This window comes from Tenrec ecaudatus, chromosome 6 (assembly GCF_050624435.1).
Source record: "Tenrec ecaudatus isolate mTenEca1 chromosome 6, mTenEca1.hap1, whole genome shotgun sequence".
NCBI lineage: Eukaryota > Metazoa > Chordata > Mammalia > Afrosoricida > Tenrecidae > Tenrec > Tenrec ecaudatus.
This window is the reverse complement of record NC_134535.1, coordinates 66817172-66839279: the sequence shown is the minus strand read 5'-3', so window position 1 is coordinate 66839279 and position 22108 is coordinate 66817172. Positions and strand designations below refer to the sequence as shown.

Below are 22108 nucleotides of genomic sequence, written 5' to 3'. Positions count from 1 at the left end.
TCATATAAAGCATTCATTTAGAATTTTTCCATTTACATTGTTATACAAAGAGGTCTGTGTTGTAAGTGAAAATACAAAATTACAAAATAGTGTGAGTTGGCCTGTGTGTGTGTGTAATGCAAACTAGTTTAGAATGATAGACACTTGGAAAACACTCCTAATGGTCAACAAACAAACCTTGAACTATTTACAGGCTTTTCTTTTTTCTGTCCTTGGCTTTGTTGTTTTTGTTTTCTTTTGTTGCTTTGTTTTGCTCTGTCTTGTTCTTTGTGCATATAATTATGCCTTCAGGTCTAACTAGATAAGATAGGTGGGATAACCCAAGCTGGAGAAGAAAACACAAAACCAAAGGTTTGGGGGTGGGGAGGGATATGGGAGAGGGGGAGGTGGGGGAAAGGAAGTGGGTGTTAACAAACTCAGGGACAAGGGAAGAAGTGATCCAAAATCATTGGTCAGGAGGGTGTAGGAGGCCAATAGGGCTTGATCAAGAACAATGTAACTGAGAGGAATTACAGAAACCCAAATGAAAGCTGAGCATGATAGTGGGGCAAGAGGAAAGTAAAAGGAAATAGAGGAAAGAACTAGGAGATAAAGGGCATTATAGAGGCATGTGCACATGTAAATATATTTATATATGACTATGGGGAAATAGCTCTATGTGCATATATTTACAGGTTTAGTGTTAAGGACACTTGGGCCTCTACTCAAGTACTCCCTCAATGCAAGAATACTTTGTTCTGTTAAATTGGCATTCTATGATGCTCACCTTCCCTACACAATCACTGAAAACAAAGTGGGTGCATAAGCAAATGCAGTGAAGAAATCCAATGGTGCCCAGCTATCAAAAGGTATAGTGTCTTGGGTCTTAAAGGCTTGAAGATAAACAAGCGGCCATCTAGCTCAGAAGCAACAAAGCCCACATAGAAGAAGCACACCAGCCTATGCGATCTCAAGGTGTCAACAGGATCAGGTATCAGGCATCATCAGAACAAAAAAGCATGGGAAGTGCAGAATGGAGACCCAAAGCCCATCTGTAGGCAACTGGAAATCTCCTTACCAAAGGGTCTCAGGGAGGAGACGAGCCAGTCAGAGTACAGTATAGTACCAATGAAACATACAACTTTCCTCTAGTTCTTTAATGCTTCCTCCTACACACTATCATGATACCAATTCTACCTTACAAATCCAGCTAGACCAGAGGATTTACACTGGTACAGATATGAGCTAGAAACACAGGGAATCCAGGACAGATAAACCCCGCAGGACCAATAATGAGAGTATCGATACCAGGAGGAGAAGGGGAAGGTGGGGGAGAAAGGGGGTACTGATCATAATGATCTACATATAACGCCCTCCCTGGAGGATGAACTACAGAAACGTGGGTGAAGGGAGACATCAGACAGTGTAAGACATGACAAAATAATAACTTATAAATGATCAAGGGTTCGCAAGGAAAAGAGGGTGGGAGAGGGGGAGAAAAATGAGGAGCTGATACCAGGGACTCAAGTAGAAAGAAAATGTTTTGAGAATGATGATGGAAATAAGTACACAAATGTGCTTGACACATGGATGTAAGTATAGATTGTGGTAAGAGCTGTACGAGCCCCCAATAAAATGATTTTTTTAAAGAATGATATACAACTTTTCTGTGTATGATTAACTGTGGTCATTTTCTGGAAGGTAGAATTATAAGTGATTAGGCTAAATATTTAATTCTAAGCATCATTTTTCTCCAAGATATGATAAAGGCAGTTGTTTGGCTAATTTATTTATTTTTAATATTTCAGTTGATGGTCTTCTCCTCTCACAGTCATAAAGTACAGACATTGCATGTTGAGCCAGTAGTTTTGCCTTGGAAATCTGTTGTCAAAAGACTAAAGTAAGGGAGGGCGGGTAGGGAGGACAGCATCTAACATGATTCATGCAGATAGTCTACGTTTATAACCCTGACATTTAAAAAGTCACTTATAGGCACCGTGGGCCACCATCATTTTAAGGGGCAAGGTATGACTGTCACACACCAAGGGGCTTCATCTACGTTTGTAAAGTGGGGGTAGTGACAGATATGATCAAAAGAGTCAGTCTGAATAGTGACAGTATCAAAATGGTCCATCCCTTCTCACCTCTATGGTTCTTCCATTGGTTCACTCACCCCACTTACAAAAGGATTACTTATTGTTTTATGTTGTATTTAATCACTGGCGAAGCTGATGGAATACAAATTGTGTATAGACGTGAAAAAATCAGTACTTACACTTCATTCTAGTTGGGTTTGAATTACAAGGGCAAAGGGCTAAAATAAGGAAGGTGGTTCTTTTTGTTTTTAAATTTGCATGAATTGTTTCCTCTTTCTGAAAACATCCACATCTCCTTGCTTGTGAAGCACGAGAAGCCCACCTGGGAGCTATGCAAGGCTCCTTTCCAGTCCGTGGGGGATAAAGCTTTCAGAAGGCTTGAGTCCAAAGCATATGCGGCATGTGCCTGAGGTTCAGGAGAAAGCTATTGAAAGAGACAGAGCTGAGCTCAATTCCTTGCCAGTAAAAATGTCTACTAGCATTTTATTGTAGACACAATGTTATATTTTAAAAGAGTGTGTGTGTGTGTGCGTGCGTGCGCGTGTGCACTCAACAGAGGCACTTCTAGGAATTTAAAGAGCCAAAGCTGCTTTTCTCCCCAAAGCATGAAAAGATAGAAAACTAGGTAGACAGTATACTTAACAAAAATTTTTTTTGGTAGACATTATATTGTCTAATAGAACTAATTTGTTTAAAATATCTCTTTATATCTTAAAATAAGCTTTCAGTAAAAAAAGGAAAAAAAGCTTTCATTAAGTGAAGTTCCATTTTGTAAGCTAAAAATTAGTTATTGGGTTGAAAATAAATTAAGATTACTTATTGGTTTGTGTTGTACTTAATTTATGTTTTCAGGACTGTTAATCAAAATTGAAAGACTTGCTTTCATTTAGGTACCTTATAACACAGGTGGTTTCTAAACATGATATAACGCCATAAAACCAAACTCATGCCATCCAGTCAATGCTGACCCATATTGACCCCAGTGGGATTCTGACACTGACTTTCTGAGTTGTAACTGTTGGCGGGAGTAGAAAGCCAGTTTACCTCCCTCGGAGCTGCTGGTTCCCATGCAGAAAGCATCCCAGCACTTAACCACGAGCATAATTTTAGAACTCTACATCAGGATACATGTTGCACGTGACGTGCTAACTCGAAAACTTTTACCCAGTAATTAAATCACACTCTATACTGTTGCAAGAGTGCCGGTCCACGGGGTTGTTTCCTTTGCGCAGGTAAGAATAACAAAAACGGAACCAACCCTAAGGCGCTCGCAAAAAGATTTATTAGAGAGAGGAGGACCTTGCAAAGGGAGATGTGGCCGGGGCCCTCGGACAATGACCTCTCTGAGCGATGGAGAAGGGGAGGTGTATAAGGAAGTTGAGGCAGGAAGGATGTTGTGTTGTTTTCATGATCGGAGTTGGAGAATTGGAGGCATTAGCTGTATGCGGGTTAGACAGCAGGCACTTTCCGCAGAGGAGCATGTCCTGATGGAACCCGTAGTGGGTTACCCCTGCTTTGGTCAGCAATTCTAACCCGCCAGTCGCTAGTCGCTCCTGGGGGGTAAAAGATGAGCTCTCTGCTCCTGTAAAGACTGAGAGTCGGGGAAACCCATAAGAGCAGTCCGGGAGGAGTGCTAGGGGTCAGGGTCAAGTGGATGGCACTCGTTGTTGCTATTCTTGTTGTTCCTCAAAGGCAAAGACTAAATCAAGTGACACCCTGGTTGTTGAATTGCTCCAAGCTCCAACTTTCCACTACTGGAGCAGCAAAGTTGGTAGATTAAGGACAGGCTACCTACCAAGTGCTATTCTCCCAGTAAAATGTGGGCCATGTGGGAAAGATGGGAAATAAAAGGAAACCATGACATGTGAAGGAGAGGAAAAAGGAACCGCTGTTGGCTCACTAGCCAGGTGGCGCCTCTCAATCTGTAGAACAAGGGGAACTCGGGGTGTTGGAAAGGATTGATTTAGCAGTCAAGTGTTACAAACCGTATGCGATCCAAACCAAGGCTGGTCTACAGGCCTGTCTCTTGGCTGGTCCCTAAAGGATAAACGCAGACCGCTCAGAATATTCAGTCTCGTAAGAGGGTTGATGGGTATCTAAGACTTTCCTAAGTGAGCCCCGATGGTTGCTGTTGTTGCTGTTGGGTGCCGACTCATCGTGACCCTGAGGACAACCAATAGAAATGCTGCCCGATCCTGTGCCGTCTCCATCCTCCCAATTGGTCTTATGTGTGAGGGCATCGTTACGGCCACCTGTTAATCCACCTCACTAAGGGTCTTCCTCTTGTGGTTGCTCCCCTAATTTTCCAAGAAGGACATTAGTATTATTAGACATATAGGCTAATATCAGACTTAGTGATTTGATCTGAACTGGGCTGAGATGTTTTCTCAATATTCAATTACTCTTTGATATAAAGCTCTTTCTTATACACATGAGTATCTATGAATTTGTTTCTCTAGTCAACTCGGACTAACACTGTTAGCCATTGGGCAGGTCAACAGTTCAAGACTACCAGCTGCTCCATTAAAGATGGTTTTGGGGTTTTGTTTTTTTTTGTCTCTTTTAGTCATTTTATCGGGGGCTCATAAAACTCTTATCACAATCCATATATACAGAAAGATGAAGTTTTCTATTCCTGATTTAACAGCAGTGAAGTTAACCTTTCCAATACGATTTAAGGCAAACACCTATTTTTTCCTCAGTCTGAGTTGCTGATGAAGGAGCCGTAGTTGTGTAGTGTTTACATATTGTGCTGCTACACCACAAGGTTTGCAGCTTGAGACCACCAGCCACTCTGAGGAAGAAAGATGAGGCTTTCCACTCCCATAGAGAGTTACAGTCTTGGAAACTCAGTTCTACCTTGTCTTACAGGGTCACTATGAGTCAGAATTGATTTAATAGCAGTGAGTTTGGGGGGGTGGGTGTTGGAGATTCTAAAGTCAGCACTGCATGCCTATGTGACTGACCCCAATAAAACTCAGGACACCAAAGCTCAAAGGAGTGTCTCAGGTTGGCAACCCTTTGAACATCATTGCTGGGGGGAAAATATGCCCGCATCTGAGTCTATGGAGAAGGGAAACATCTGGAAGCTTATTTCTGGTTTTTCACGGAGTTTCTCCAGGCCCCATGTACCTTTTCCCTTTGTTGATTTTAATTTGTGTCTTTTTGCTGTAAGAAAGTATAACCATGAGCCTGACAGCCGCCCTGAATCCTATGAGTCTTTCTAGTTAGTCCAGGAGACTAATGGGTCTTGGAGGCACTGACACAGTAGGCACCGTACACCGCATGAGGCCATTAGCAGCTCAAACCATGGGCTTCCCACTCGGGGCATGGCACAGCCTTCCCCAGACCACGCTGTCAGTGAGACTGGGCCCGGGCCCCTTCCCAGCCTCCTCGCCAAAGGACCCGTCAGTGTTCTCCTTTTAATCAAGTTCCCTCTAACGAAAAGGAGGAAAAATTAAATGTTTAAATAATGTCATACGACAATAGAAGGACTGAAATGAACCAAGGACGTATTGCATGGCCTTCTGAGTGTCTTCCCAGCATTGTCTCTGAATACAGATCCATGTGGCATTGAACTCTCCTCATTTTATTGGGGAATAGGAGGAATTGAAGGCTTAAAGAGATGAACAGTCAAGTGTCCACTACTAGTAAGTGGCAGACGGAGATTAAAAAGGATGCCCATGAGATTTCAAACAAGATGGTGGACAAGGCAGACATACTACTTTAACACAACAAAAACGTGAGAGAAGCGTACAGATGGTAATTCTGGAGCGCAGTCCCTGACAGGAAAGCAGTTGAACACATGCAGCAATAGAGGAGACTGAGGGAATGGGTGAGTTGTCCACTGGTCTGACCCACCATGGTCATTTGAGATTTTGCAAGTAGTAGTCAATCAGGAAAACATACCAGTGACTGAACTAAGAACGGTGCAATCTCTTGGGTCCCCACAACCCTCCTGGTGACCAGAAGTGTGGTCAGTGCCCACCTTTGCCCACTCAGTGGAGAGTGGTGCTCCTATTAACTAGATGGAAATGGCAAAGAGAAAAGAGGTAACAATGACAGGAATCCTAACACAAAAGAGAGGTGCAGTCACGTTTCCACACAATCTTCACCAGCACAAAGGAAGGTGAAGGGTAGATATGCCACATCTCCCAGTCAACAGAAGAGACCAAAGATAGTGAAACAGCTGGGTGGGGAAAGACAGTCTTGAGTTTGGGGTCTGAGACGGCACAGTATGGAGTTTGGGGTGCTGGGTGCACATACCTGGAAAAGAAGGTTCACAATAGAGGACCAGCCAATAGCACAAGACCCACCAGAAAGCCAGCCAATGGTGGGAGGGTCACTGTTAACAGAATAAAAGGCCAAGCTCTACATTTTGTCAGGGCTTTAGATGAGCTAAATTCTTTTTCAAAGCATCCTTTTCAGTAAACACTCTTTCTGTTCAAACCTTGTCTCTGGCTCTAGTCTGAAAGTTGTCTCTCTTCTGACATCTTTCTTGTGAGCGGGGCAAGAACCGAGGGGTAGAAAGGCTGGAAACCTTACGCCTCCTCCTGTAGACCCGCTACCCTGGACAGTCCCTGGTCCTCTGGGAGTTGAAGCCCACCTCCATCTGGAGTTGTGTGAACTCTGCCTCACCAGACCAGAAGAACACACAGTGCTAGAAGAATGGTTTGTTCTTAGCCAACCCTGGGTGGGCAAGACTTCCTTCTGTAACCTATTTTCCAACCCCCAGCTGCCCTCTGGATCTAAGAAAGTCCCTTTTGGGAACAAGCACCCTGGCTTAGCCACCCTCTAGGCTAATGGCACAATGGCAACAAGATGCATCCAACCCTCTTACCCTCTGTGTCTTGGTAGGCAGATGGCATCATCCTTTACTGAATGCCCTGACTCCACAGTTTTCTACTCTGTGGTTCCTGCACCCACTCAGTTTCCTTTTTCCCTCCCCCTTGTTTTTCCTTTCCTTCTGTTTCCTTTTAAAGGCTTATATTTTCTTCTAGTTCTATTTCTTTTCCTCCCCTTCTCTTTCTCTTTCCTCTTTATTTCTTTACTGTTCTCTCTGTGTCGCCTGTGATGCTGGAAGCTGTGTCACTGGTATTTCAAATGCCAGTAGGGTCACCCAAAGTGAACAGGCTTCCAGACAGAGGGCTCAGCTCCCCTCTTTGCAGGAAGGAGCCACTGAAAATCTTATACATAATTCAAACATTGTCAGATACTGAAGACATATTGAATGGAAACAGAACATTGCCAGAGATAATGCCAGAAGATGGGCCCTTGGGTCTGAGGGCACTCAAAATGTGACTGAGCAGAAGCTGAATTCTTAGGGCGGGGGGAGGGGGCAGGGGGGAGGGGGGGTTGACCATGCTGATGTGCGTTAGGGAAGCCTGTGGGGGTAGAGCCTCGGGGGTCTTCATCTGCTTATAGGGCCTGACTCAAGGTAAGAAGAAACCGTTGCAAAAATCTGCTAATGATTGGAACTTGGAATGTGCTAACTGTGAACCTAGGAAAATTCGGAGTGGTAAAAAATGGAATGCATAAAGATCGATAGTCTAGGCTTTAGTGAGCTGAAATGGACTGGCATTGGCCATTTTAAATCAGAAAATCAAGTTATTTACTATGCCAGGAATAACACAAGAGGAGTGGCTTGGTATTCATTGTCTAAAAGGGCATTTCAAGGTCAATCTGTAAGTACAGTGCTATCTGTGATAGGATTATATCTATATGCCTTCAAGGAAAGTCAATTAACACTACTCAAATTTATGCACTACCCACAAAAGCTCTGAGGAAGAAATTGAGGTATTCTACAAACAACTTAAGCTGGAAAATTGATCAAATATGCATTAATAATTATTGGTGATTGGGATGCAAAAGTTGGAAATGATGAGGAAGGAACAGTAGTTGGAAAATATGGACTTGTGATAGAAATTAAGCTGGAGATCACATGATACAATTTTGCAAAACCAATGGCTTTATCATAGCAAATAAATCTTTTCAACAACACAGTGGTGACTACACACATGGACTTCTCCAGATGGAATACACAGAAATCAAAGACTGCATCTGTGGGAAGAGCCAATCAAAAAGTTCAATATCGGAAGCTAACACTAGGCCAGGGGCAGACTGTGGAACAGACTATCAATTGGTCACATGTAAGTTCAGGAAAAAGTTGAAGAAGATTAAAATAAATCCACGAGAGCCAAAATATTACCTTGAGTCTATCCCACCTGAATTTCAAGAACAGATTTGCTGCATTGAACACTAATGACAGAAAATGAACACTAATTAAAGAAAAGATCAAATTGAACATCAGAAGAGAATGAAAAAATGTTCTTAATCATTGTGTTAGTCTGGGTAGACTAGAGAAACAAATCCATGAACACTCATGTGTATAAGAAAGAGCTTTATATACAAGAGCAGTTGAATATTGGGAAAACATCCCAGCCCAGTCCAGATGAAATCCATTAGTCCAATATTAGCCCATATGTCCTATACTAATCCATAAAGTCCTCTTCAGACTCACAAAACACATGCAGTGATGCCGAATGCAGGACAATCACAGGCCAGTGGGTGCAAAGTCTTTGGATCCAGTGGCTTTGTAAGCATCTCAGCACTGGCAGGGCTTTCCATGAGGCTTCTCTGGCTCCAGAGGCCTGGCTCCAGAGGCCTCACTCCATGTGTCTTCTCCACAGAGATGTCTCATAGGGAGTCAGCCTTGTCAGAGTCTCCAAGGGAGTGAGTAGAGTGTGAGAGGTTTCTCCTGCCTCCAAGGAGGAAAATACCGGATTTCCCAGAATTCTCAGGAGAAGGCCATGCCCACACAAAGGTGTCATTGGCTATGACCCAATTGACAGACTAGACTGAACCCCTTCACTCTTAATCCTCTCAAATCCCAAATTGACGCCAGATTATGTAACTAACACAATCATGGAGCGGTTAAAGCAAATGGAAAGAATGATGAAGTCAGAGAGCTGAACAGAAAAGGGCAGCTAAAGAAGACAAAGTAAATTATTATAATGAAATGCACAGAGACCTTGAATTAGAAAACCAAACAGAAGAACATATTCACATACCATATATACTTGAGTATAAACAGACCCAAATATCAAGCAAGGCACCTAATATTACCACAAAACTGCATTAAAAGTGTGCTGGAAAACGTGGCTTATACACGTGTATATATGGTACCATAAGCTGAAAGAACTCAAAAAAACCTTCTAGGCTTGAGTTGCAGTCTTGGAAGATTCTGTGGGCAAAATAGAGTGATACAGGAAGCATCAAGAGAAGATGGAAAGAATTTATAAAATCACTGTAGCAAAACGAACTTGTTGATCTTTTACCATTTCAGGAGGTAGCATATGAGCAAGAATCTACTGTGCTAAAGAAAGAAGTCCAAGCTGCATAGAAGACATTAGCCAAAACCAAGACTCTAAGCATTGATGGAATACCATTGAAGCACTGGAAGCACTTGCTTGTCTATGCCGGGAAATTTGGAAGGTAGCTAATTGACCAACTAAATGGAAGAGATCCTTATTTGTGCCCATTCCAAAGAACAGTGACCAACGGACTCCTCAAACTATAGAACAATGTCATGCCAGTACGATTTTGCTTAATATCATCCAACAATGGTTGCAAAAGTACAGTAACAGGGATCTAGCCCGAGGTTCAGGCTGGCTTCAGAAGAGGACATGGAACAAAGGATATAATTGCTGGCGTTGTTAGGTAGCTAGGTTTAGGAACCGCAGGTTGTCTCCTTTCATGCCTGCAAAAGTCCCATATGAGGAAGTTGGAAGGAAATCAGGCAACCATCAGATGCCTACAAAGACCCCAATCTGAGCATGCTCCTACTCAAAGCCCTGAGCCAGGTGGGAGGTACACCTGGGTGGTACAAACTAGGCACAGGCTCGTGACATCACCCAGGTGAGCTTAACCCAGTGAATGGAGTCAACCAGTACTAGCAACCATGCCTCCCAGCCAGAGGCTTTAAATATGCTGGCTGTGGGAAGGCCACCTTTTTATAACCTGCTCCTAGTTGCCAGCAGGTTGGAAGGTGGAGGCACACAGGCACCAACTGGGCCTGCTTGGGGCCACATGCTCCCACTCTGGGCCTACTCGGGACCCACAGCCTTTGGGCCTTCATGCTCTGAGCCTCTAGGGTTCTTGGGCTTCTGGCCTCCGGGATCCATCCCCACCAAACGCCCCCCCACCTCCACCCCCCACCCCCCCACCCCACGCCCCGCAGTTCCACACCTGTGGGTGCTCTTTTCCACATGGTTGGTCGTGCCCAGTTGTGAACTTCTGCATGGCTTGCATGCTTCCCAGGGATAGCAGGTACCCTTTGAGACCATAAAAGCTGAAGCTTGTCCTGTCCTTCATAAAAACCCACTTGGATTACAAAATGGGCCTCACGGTGAATTCTTTCATCATGCAAAGCCAAGAAGCGAGGTATTACCCACTTGAGAAACCGTACAGTGTCGGATGGATTTTGGATGAAAGAAGAGAAACCCAGAAAGATGTTTTTTTGGTTGCCTTTTTTTTTTTTTTACTATGTCAAACCTTATTCGGCTGTGTGGATTATAGCAATCTATGGATAACCTTGAGAAGAATAGAAATTCCAGAACATTTTCATTGTATTTGGATCCAGAGGCAATTGTGCAAACAGAACAAGGGAATACTGCATGATCTAAAATCATCAGGGAAGCTGTGTGTCGGGCTTGTATCCTCTCACCATACTTACTCAATCTGCATGCTGAGCAAATCATCATATGAAGGAAAGGGCGCATCAGGATCGGAGGAAGGCTTATTAACAACTTTGGTATGCAGATGACATAACTTTGTTTGCTGAAAGTGAGAAGGGCCTGAAGCACTTGCTGATGACGATCCATGATTTCACCTATCAGTATGGATGACAACTCAATGTCAGGAAAACCAAAATCCTCACAACTGGGCCACTAGGTGACAGCATGATAAATGGAGAAAAGGTTGAAGTTGTCAAAGATTTTCTCTTACTTGGGTCTACAATCAATGCTCATGGAAGCAGCAGTCGAGAGATCAAAAGACTTGTTGTAGTGGGGAGATTTGCTGCACAAGACTTCTTTAGAATATTGAAAGTAAAGCTCACAGGAAAGGATGAGGCAGCCAGAGTGCAGAACAGCACTGATGAAATGCACATTTATTTAGTTCTTTAATGGTTCCTTCCCACCTCCCCCACCCATGATCATGGCCCCGCTTCTACCTTACAAATATGGCTAGACTGGAGCATGTACACTGGTACAGAGAAGAGCTCTCAAAACACAGAATCCAGGACAGATAAACCCCTCAGGAACAGTAATGGGAGCAGTGAAACCGTGGGGTCAAGAAAAGTGGGAGGGAGAAAGGGGGAACCAATCATAACAATCATATCACCACCACCACCACCCCACAGAGGGAGACAACAGAAATATGGGTGGAGACAGCAGACAGTGTAATATATTAAAATAATTATAATTTATCCAGGGGTCACAGGGTGGGAGAGTGGGGGAGGGCAGGAAAAAGGAAGAGCCAATACCAAGAGCTCAAGTAGAAGGAAAATGTTTTGAAAATTATGATGGCAATATATGTGCAAATGTGCTTGACACAATTTATGTAGGGAAGTTATAAGAGTTCTAAGAGCCCCAGTAAGTTTATATATATATATATATATATATGTAGGGAAGTTATAAGAGTTCTAAGAGCCCCAGTAAGTTTATATATATATATTACTTTGAGAACTAAGGTGTGCCTGACCCAAGCCACGGTATTTTCAGTGGTTTCGTATGCATGTGAAGTTGGACACTGAATAAAGAAGACCGCAGAAGAATCGATGCATGTGAATCGTGGTGCCAGCAAAGAATACTGAAAGTATCATGGACTGCTGAAAAGATCTGTTCTTGGAAAAAATCCAGCAAGAATGCTCCTTAGAGGGAAGGATGGCAAGACTTTGTCTTGCAGACTTGGGCCATGTCATCAGGAGAGACCAGTCCCTGGAGGAAGCCATCATGCTCGGTAAAGTAGAGAGGCAGTGAGACAGAGGGAGCCGCTTCATGAGATGCAATGACACAGTAGCTGCAACATAGGGTTCGGGCATAAGAACATCTGTGAAGATGGTGCAAGAGCCGCCGCTGCTTCCTCCTGCCGTGCACAGGGTACTATGATGTGGTGGTTGGCACAGAACATCGACAGTAACCTTTACAGAAGCAGACTGACACATCTTTCTACTGCAGAGTGGATGCTGGGTTAAAACGTCCATCTACTGTAATCAGTGGTTTTCAGCCTTCCTAATGTCGCAACCCTTGAATACAGGTCCTTGTGTTGTGGTGACGTCCCAACCATAACATTATTTTCGCTGCTACTTCATCACTGAACTTTTGCTACTGTTATGAATTGGCAAACCCCTGTAAAAGCGACATTCGACCTCCAAAGGGGTCGAAACCCATAGGTTGAGAGCCGGTGGCTTAAATCATATGGCCCAGCAATTCCATTCATAGGTAAATGCCTAAAAGTTTGAATGCAGGTATTCAAATTAAAACTTGTACACAAGTGGTCATAGTTGCATTACTCACAACTACAAGATGTGAAGGCTACTCAAAGATCTATCAACAGATAAGTGGTCACCAGAATGTGGTATGCCTATAAAAATAAATGTTTTTTGAGGAAAAAGGGATGGTGTCTTGATATGTGCTAAAACCCAAATGAGAACATGATGTTGGATGAAATAAATCAGATGCAAAATGTCACATATTGTATGATGCCATGTGTATGAAATCTTCAGAATAAACAAATCCATAGAGACAGGAGCCGATTAGTGGTTGCCAGGGAGAAGGGAGAGTGGGGAATAGGGAGGGACTGTTCATTGGGAGATGAAAAAACTCTGGCTCTAGATAGTGGTGATCATTTTACAACATTGTGAACATTTTTACTGCCACTACATTGTATACCTCAAGAATGTTAAAATGGTAAAGTTTATAGGATGTGTATTTTACCACAATAAAAAAATGAATGAAATTTGTGCATTGTACACAAAACTTTTCTCATTCAATTACCTCCCTTGTTAAGAGAAATTTTAAATGAAGCATTAATGAGGGTGTGACAAGATCTAACTTTCCTGATTACAGGGTTGGTTTGTTTGTGTTTTTCCTGTTTAGAAGATGTAGATCTTAGAGGTTATGTGTAGTTCACAGGTATTTCCCAACTAGCAAGGAGGTTCCGTTCTTATGACTTAGGTGTTACATTGGTTCTGATGGAAGTTGAACACTTCTTTTTCTTTCTTTCGCATTCTGCTTTCAGTGGTACATCATGAACATTGAACATCCGGGAGCAACCATTTGAGAGTCATATCAGCAAAATACGGGCGTCCACACTGAAGTAGTATATACACTAATAAAGATAAGATGTAGAAAAAGCTCAAGAAATGCGTGTGGTGCACTTCTGACCACCTCAGGCTTCATTAGGGAGGAGGAGACTACAGCTTCTTCCTTAGAATACAATACTCCTTCATTAGGGAGGAGGAGACTACAGCTTCTTCGTTAGAATACAATACTCAGAATTCCCAGGCAATATTCACAATTATGGAGGGCTTAGGGAAGCTCACAGGTTAGAGTGGTACGGCTACAGTTCTTTTGTCCAAAGTGCCTCCTATAGCGAGGCCAGCAGACATCTCGCTCTGATCCCTTGGCCTCTGCCTCTATTAGCCAGGAAGTCTGCTGCTCTGACTCACAGTCTCAGGCCTGCTCCTCTGCTCTGTCCCATGATCTTGGTGGCTCTACTGACTCTGCCTCTTAAGTTCGGGATCTTGTTCATGCTCCACTGGTGGCTCTTCCTTGCTGCTCCTGGGATGCCTGTTCCTACTTCTGTGATGGCTCTCTTATTCCCAGAGCAGTAGCAAAACTGACCAATCAGCTCTATTAGTATTTCACATACTTTGCACTCTGACACCCTGTCATTTGTTGGCAATTACAAAGACAGATACAAGAGCCATATTTAAGCAATTTCATTTCACCATAAAATCCTCAAACCATGGGGAGTGCGGAGTGGAGACCCAAAGCCCATCTATAGGCCACTGGACACCTCCTTACAGAAGAGTCTCAGGGAGGAGAAGAGCCAGCCAGGGTGCGATGTAACAACAATGAAAATACAACTTTCTTCTACTAAATGCTTCTTCCCACCCCCCACCCCCATGCCCATTATCATGATCCGAATTCTACCTTGCAAGTCTGGCTAGACCAAAGGATGTACACTGGTACAGATAGGAACTGGAAACACAGGGAATCCAGGGAGGATGATCCCTTCAGGACCAGTGGTGTGAGTGGAAATACTGGGAGGGTAGAGGGAAGAGAGATCTCTCTCTCTCTCCCTCCATGTAGACCATCGAGTGGGGCTGAGGTGAGCATGCTACCATGAATCGTGTTTGACTCCATTTATTTCAATACTTCACTTCTATCTCTCATGCTCTCTATTACTTTACTATGATCTTTACTTATTGTAAGGTTTATTTGGGCACGAAACAGAACCAGAGATCCAATTAGCAAAGTTTTAGAAGCAGGCTTTATTGAGAAGCTTGCGGGCGGGATCAGCAACTCAGGGCATTGAGTTATTGAAGCCGCCCAGAGGGAAGTTTGAGTGGTGTTTTTATACCCCCCCCCCCCTCCTGACAGGCACAGGGGGAAAAAGGGGGACAACTATGCTTACACAAGGGATTGTAAGAAAAGGAAGTAATTGTTAAAATTTTCTGGGAGTTGAGGGGGAGTTGGGCAAACTGGCTGAGCAAGCGTCTAGAAGTTGGGCAAGCTGACTGAGCAGGCGTCCTGTTAGTAAAAAACATGCTGGTTTTATTCAAGGGAGGGGGGGTAGGTACAGGGTAAGTTTCAAGAACTTAATATAGTTCCCAAATCAAAATGGAGTTACTTGTGCTAAGATCCTTCACTTATCGCCGTACAATTGCGCCTACCTAACCTGTAATGATGTGTTAGGGGCTGGCTTCCCCTGACAAAGGGGGAACCAATTACAAGGATCTACATGTGACCTCCTCCCTAGGGAACAGACAACAGAGAAGTAGGTGAAGGGAGACGTCAGAAAGGGCAAGACATGACAAAATAATTTATAAATTATCAAGGGTTCATGAGGGAGGGGGGAGCAGGGAGGGAGGGGGAAAATGAGGAGCTGATGCCAGGGGTTTAAGTGGAGAGCAAGTGTTTTGAGAATGATGAGGGCAATGAACATACAAATGTGCTTTACACAATTGATGTATGAATGGGCAGTAAGAGTTGAATGAATCCCTAATAAAAGGATTTTTTTTTAAATCCTCAAACCAGACAACTTTAAGTATAATTATTTGTAACTAGAATACCTGTAAGTCAGGGACTGCTTCTTGATAATCATACTACTAATGTTATGTTTTATTACAGCTGAATAGTAATTTATTAGACACTCAAAGTTGCTGCTATTTCATTTGAAATCACAGCCTAATACTAGTCATGGATGTTGTTATAACAATAACAGGCTCATAACTTAAATTTTTTATTTTCTTATTCTAAAATATTTTTATCTAGATTTTTAAAGTAAACCAGTAATAGAATATTTGAGTGGTAAGCCTTTGGAGCTCACTGTTTTATTTATTTGTTTGTTTACTATTTAATCATTGTATTGGGGGATGTTGCAGCTCTTATTACAATCCATCCATCCATCCATTGTGTCAAGCACTGTGTCAATCCAACATTAATATATTTGTTGCCACCATCATTTTCAAAACACTTCCTTTGTACTTGAGCCCATGGTATCAGCTCCTCATTTTACCCCTCACTTATGAACCCTTGATAATTTATAAATTATTATTATTTTCATATCTTTTACAGACCACTGTCTCCCTTCACCCACTTTTCTGGTGTTCATCCCCCTGGTGGGGTGTTATATGTCGATCATTGTGATCCTCTTCCCCTTTGCATTCCCCCCACTGTCTCCCTATCCTCATGGTATCATTATTGGTCCTGAGGGGTTTGTCTGTCTTGGAGTCCCTGTGTTGCAAGCTCTTATTTGCATCAGTGGACTACTCAGGTCTAGCTGGATTTGTAAGGTATAATTGGGGTCATGATACTGGTGAGGAGGAAGCATTAAAAACTAGAGGAGAGTTGTTTGTTTCCTTGGTGTTATACTGCACCCTGGGTGGCTCCTCCCTATGATCCTTCTGTAAGGAGATGTCCAATTGTCTACAGGTGGGCTTTAGGTCTCCATTAATCACTCCCCCTCCTTTAGAGTTTGCTGTTTTAACAATGCATGCTTACTTAAATCACAAATGTAACATTTTAAAAAGTAACAAGTTCTAATTAATATTTTTTATTAACAGTGCTATCAAAGAAAATATTTAAATAAGTGTTGTCTGGACACTAAGCTTAGGAGCTCAAGGCCATAGTCTTGAGAACCACCAAGGTCAATTGGCATAACTTTCACGAAGACAGTGTTCACAAGGTCAGCAGTTCAAATCTACCCACCACTTCATGGAAAGATTTATAGACTAGGAAACCCTATGTAGGGCTGTTATGAGTTGAAATCAACTTTTGATGGCAAGGGATTTTTTTTTTTGCCTTTAAATAGGTTTAGCAACTTCTCTGACTTGAGAAGTGATGCTAGATGGGAATCTAATTTTCTGAATAAACATTCACCAAATACACAATAAAAAAAATTTTTTACAGTGATGCTGAGCAGGAGGTAGAGTTTAGTTACGATAAAATCTGAATCAAATCTGCATTCTAAAGTAAAATAGCACCAGGAGGAAACACTTAGCAAACACAGACGGGGAGATGCTGTACAGAAAAGTTGGGCCATCTTTGCAATGAACCATGCTAAAAAGCAAGAGGTAGAAGAACACTGGTGGTGGTGTGGTGATATGCTGGGCTGCTAACTGAAACACCAGCAGTTCAAAACCAGCAGCTGTCCCATGTGAGAAAAAGTGGGCTTTCTACTCCCATAAAGAGTTACAGCAGTGGCCAACCTTCCTCATGCCACGACCCTTTATACAGTTCCTCATGTTGTGGTGACCCCCAACCATAAAATTATTTTTATTGCTATTTCATAACTGTAATTTTGCTATTGTTATTAATCATAATGTAAATATCTGGTGCAGGATGTATTTTCATTGTTACAAATTAAACATAATTAAAGCATAATTATTAATCTCAAAACAATATGTAATTATATATTGTGAAGTACTTATGTCTTTTCCAATGGTCTTAAGCGACCACTGTGAAAGGGTCCTTCGACCCTCAAAGGGGTCGCGACCCACAGGTTGAGAACCACTGAGTTATAGTCTCAGAAACTCACAGGGTCCTATAGGGTCTCTACGAGTTAACATTGACATGATGGCAGTGAATTTGGCTTTTTAGTTTTTAAAAGACACAGTAGCCCAATGTCAGGCTGGACATCGCAGAAAGGGAGACAAAGATGGTGTGTGACTCCTGACAGGGTGCAATAGGAAGTACACAGTATAGTCTCAGAGTATCTTGCCAAAATAAATTAAACTTAAATTCAACTGCTTCTATTTTTAGTTCTAGGTTACAATAAATATGAGGCAGGGAAACCTGTTAAAGGACCCATAGAGGTAAAATCAGATAGATCTAAAATGTGAAAACTTCTCCAGAATAAATCACCTGGTTTATCTAGCAAATAAGAGACAGGATAAAATGAAATTGGGGGGTGGAGGGCGGGGAGATTTAAGAGACAAGTCAGCCAAATGCAATGGTGATTGGAATAAACTCATCATAAAAAAGCCATTTTTCTGAGCCGAAATAGCTCAGTTGGGAGAGCGTTAGACTGAAAAAAGCCATTTTTGAATGATTTGTGAAATTAGAACATTGACTGGATATTTGACATTAATGAATTACTGTTAATTTTTTAGATGTGATAATGTCACCATAACGGTAAACTGTCCTGATTTTTTCAAATTTACTTTAATTTTTAAAAATCTATAGTTTTATTGGCACTCAATCCATATATTATACAATTCAGTTGTTCAGTCATATCAAGAATTGTACAATCATTATCATAGTCAATTTTAGAACATTTTTCTTCTTTTCTCCCCATGAGTAAATCACCTTTAAAATGAGTTGTGTAATCATATTCAGTTCTAGTGCTCTCTTCCCCACTGCCCTTATTGTCTACTCTTGCAATCCCACCCCTCCCCATCTCCCTGCCTACCATACTACATCCCCTGCCAACACCATTTATTATCTCTATGCATCCACTCCTTCTGTGCTTCACAAAGTGGTAAACCCAATATAAACAGCCAAGACCAAAAACAAAACAACGTGGTAAGGATAAAACAATAATAAGATAAGATAAAAAGACAAACAAGGAGTTAAAAAGAAAAGACCACCATCAATATTTAAAATGTTAAGGAAGAAATCTGTCATAGAACTAGCAAAAGATCCTTGCACCTACAACAAGTTTAGGTGGGGTCTAGAGGGAGGTCATCATCGGGATTACAACGGTCTATGTTGTTGTGAGGCTGGTCCAGACCTTTGCCTGGGCTGGAGGGGATCTGCCAGCGACTTGAGAGGACTAGATACTCTCCAGATGGGTTTGGGGCTCCTACTGTCCTCCACAGCTTTCAACAAACTGGGTGTTCACAATTTTAGCTCTCATATTTCTCCCTTCCATTTTTAAAAGGTATATATTGAAGTATGTGTGAATAAAATGTGTGTTTGAGAATTGCTTTGAAATAATCAAGCAGGGGAAAATGTGAGTGTATAGATGAAACAGGATTGGTTATATGGTCATAATTACTGAAACTGATAGTATGCTTTTAGAGACTCATACTTTTCACTCTGCTTTTGGGTTGAACATTTTCATAAGAAAAAGTATCAGGCATCAAAGAACAAAAGAAATCATATCATTGTAAATGAGGGTGAGTGCAGAGTGGAGACTCAAAGCCCATCTGTAGGCAACTGGACATCCCTTTACTGAAGGATTGAGAGGAGATGAGTCAGTCAGGGTGCAAGGTAGCAACGATGAAACATAACTTTCCTCTAGTTCTTAAATGCTTCCTCCTCCCCACTATCATGACCCTAATTCTACCTTACAAATCTGGCTAGACCAGAGGATGTACATAGGTACAGATAGCAACTGGAAACACAGGGAATCCAGGTCAGATGACTCCTTCAGGACCAGTGGTGAGAGTGGCGATGCCTGGAGGGTAGAGGGAAGGTGGGGTAGAAAGTGGAAACCGATGACAAGAATCTACATATAACCTCCTCTCTGAAGGATGGACAACAGAAAAGTGGGTGAAGGGAGACATTGGATAGTGTAAATTATGACAAAATAATAAAATTTATGAATTATGACGGTTTCTTGGGTAGGGGGAGGAGGGAGGGAGGGGGCAAAATGAGGAGCTGATATTAAGGGCTCAAGTAGAGAGAAAATGTTTTGAGAATGATGTTGGCAACAAATGTACAAATGTGCTTGACACAATGGATGGATGGATTATGATAAGAATTGTAGGAGCCCCCAATAAAATAATTTTTTTAAAAAGAAAAAAAAAAGGTAATTCAAGAGAAAGAGAGCAACCAACTACAATGTGTGCTTACTTCTTGGTTGGGTCCTGCTTTGAACAAAACATTTGTAAAAGGCATGTAGGCACAGAAAAGCAAGTCAATGACCTTCAGTGAAACAGCTCTACCTGGTCCCACTGATTTGATTGGTCATACAGTAGAAAGCTGCAAAAGCACATGCTAGTCCTTCCCCTGGAATACACTTGCCCTTTTTCTCTGCTGAGAACATTTCTATTCATCCTTCAAGATTCAGCATAAAAGAGACCAGGTGTACTGCTCCATTAGAGACTGGTGGGACCAGGTTCCCCCACCTCCCCAGATTATAGCCCTGCCCTTCCCCTTCAGACCTGGAAATGAACTCATCTCTGAATTAGAATAATCAACCTTATTATTAAAAGGGTAGCATGTAGTGTGGGGATCGTCGAAGTTAATGGGACACATGAAGTAATGTAAGTAGGGCCCAACAAGGGTGAAATGACAGACAAGATTAGCCTCTCCTTCAGCTTCCACTGTCTGCGTGGCAAACTCTCACTCTGGGGTCTCCAACCAAGAGAGGAAAGCAAGTAAGAAAAAAAAAATACAAGAACTACAATTTAATAATACCCAGTTGCTTCAGAATCTGCGAGCAAAGGTAAACCCCATGGATTGAATCTACTGATGAAGTAGCTGACATACCGTGTTATGGATTGAGTGACCTGCCCTGAAAATACATACTCTAGATCCTGAATCCCCAAGTCCCTGGATGTCCTCGTTAGGAGCAGGATGTTTGTTATGTTAATGAGACTTATCCGTGTAAGGTGTGTCTTCAGCCAATCCTCTCCCGGAGGGTTTGAAAAGACCAGATGAGGCACAGAGAAGAAAGCACAAGTGGGAACACGTGCACATCAAGGTCACCGTGGAACCAAGACTGAAGCCAAAAAGAGTCAACAGAGAGACAGCCATTCCTGGAGCAGGCACCTGGATTTAGACATCTAGCTTCCTGAACTGCGAGAAAAAAATCTATGTTTATTAAAACCACCCATTTTGGGTATATTTTTTCTTATAGCAGCAGTCAAAATTCAAACTCACTGTCATCTAGTCAATTCTGACATATAGAGACTAAAACATATAATGATATTTTGGTTGGATTTCCCTCCAATTAAGCCATATTAGTATATATTTAAGTCATGTTGAATATAAGCTTAGTCTTAAATAGAAGTTATTTTCACATTTGGAAATTGGCAAGTCTTTATAATCATTTTTTAATTCAGTGCAGTCTCTATTAGGTATTTCTCCTCCCATTATATTCTACCTAAATTTCAGAATGCAAATTCTAAGGAAGTCTGAGTTAATCATCTACTACTGGAATTTATGAATATTGCTGGCATGAATGATTCACCCACATAATCCATAAGGAATTACCGATCTATTTTGAGAATTGAACAATTCCCTTGTCGTGTCATTGGAGACTCCTGAGACTAGTTCAGGGTTAAACTCACTGCCTTGGAGTCAATTCTGACTCATTTCGAGCCTGCAGCACAGGGTAGAACTGCCACTATGGGTTTCCAAGACTATAACTCTTTATATGAGTAGAAAGCCTCATCTTTCACCCATGCAGTGGCTGGTGGTTTTGAACTGCTGACCTTGTGGTTAGCAGTCCAGTGTGCTTAACCACGGAGCCAACAGAGCTTTTATAGCCTTGAAAAATCATTCCTTTAGGACAAAGGACCTCAACAAAGATAGACTAAAAGATGAACAGACTTAAGCTAAGGCAGACTAAAATATAAATAGTTTTTAAGTCTTGGCCCTGAGAAAGGATGCTACATTCTCATCTGTATAATGTTAACCAAGTCTGTCCTTAAGCTTCAGCCAGGGCACCAGTCGTGGCTCGGAATGGAATGACAAACATCTTGAACAGAGAGAGGTGGTGTAAGAGAATGAAAAGGGTGTTTTGTTTACTCCTTCATCCTCCCATTGAAAATGAATGTCCAGGAATCAGGTAATTTGCATAATGAAATAATTAGATAATTCTTATCATGAAACCCCAAAACATCTAAAGAAATACCATGAATTTTGCAGAAGGCCAGTTATTGCTAGGGGCATAGTGGTTTCTTAGAATGCTAACAAAAATAAAAGACTTATTTTTGAAGCTTTCTAAATAAGTGCCCTTATGCATGTATTTACTCTTACTCTCAGTTTTTCCATCTGTTAAGGACGGATAGTACCGCTTTCCTTAAGAAACTGAAATGAAATCATCTATGTAAAGTACAAGGCTGGCCCATAATCTAATAGATTTTTGTTATTCATAAGATAACAGTCAGCCCATTATTTGCCATATGGTGTCAACAAGGAGCCTAGTGAAAGAGGACAGGGTGCTCTTTTTGGGTATTTTTTTCAAATGAATATAACTTTATCTAAAAATACTCATAGCCTTCATTTTGTAAATTAAATATCTCAAAATAATATATCACCATATAATGCATTTTCATTATTTTCACCATA

The 22108-nt window shown here is 41.9% G+C and overlaps 1 protein-coding gene across 1 annotated transcript in view; it reads right to left on the bottom strand.

Moving 5' to 3' along the window:
• C6H12orf56 (chromosome 6 C12orf56 homolog) overlaps positions 1 to 22108 on the bottom strand; it is a 91833-nt gene that overhangs the window by 64178 nt on the left and 5547 nt on the right. The window lies entirely within an intron of this gene.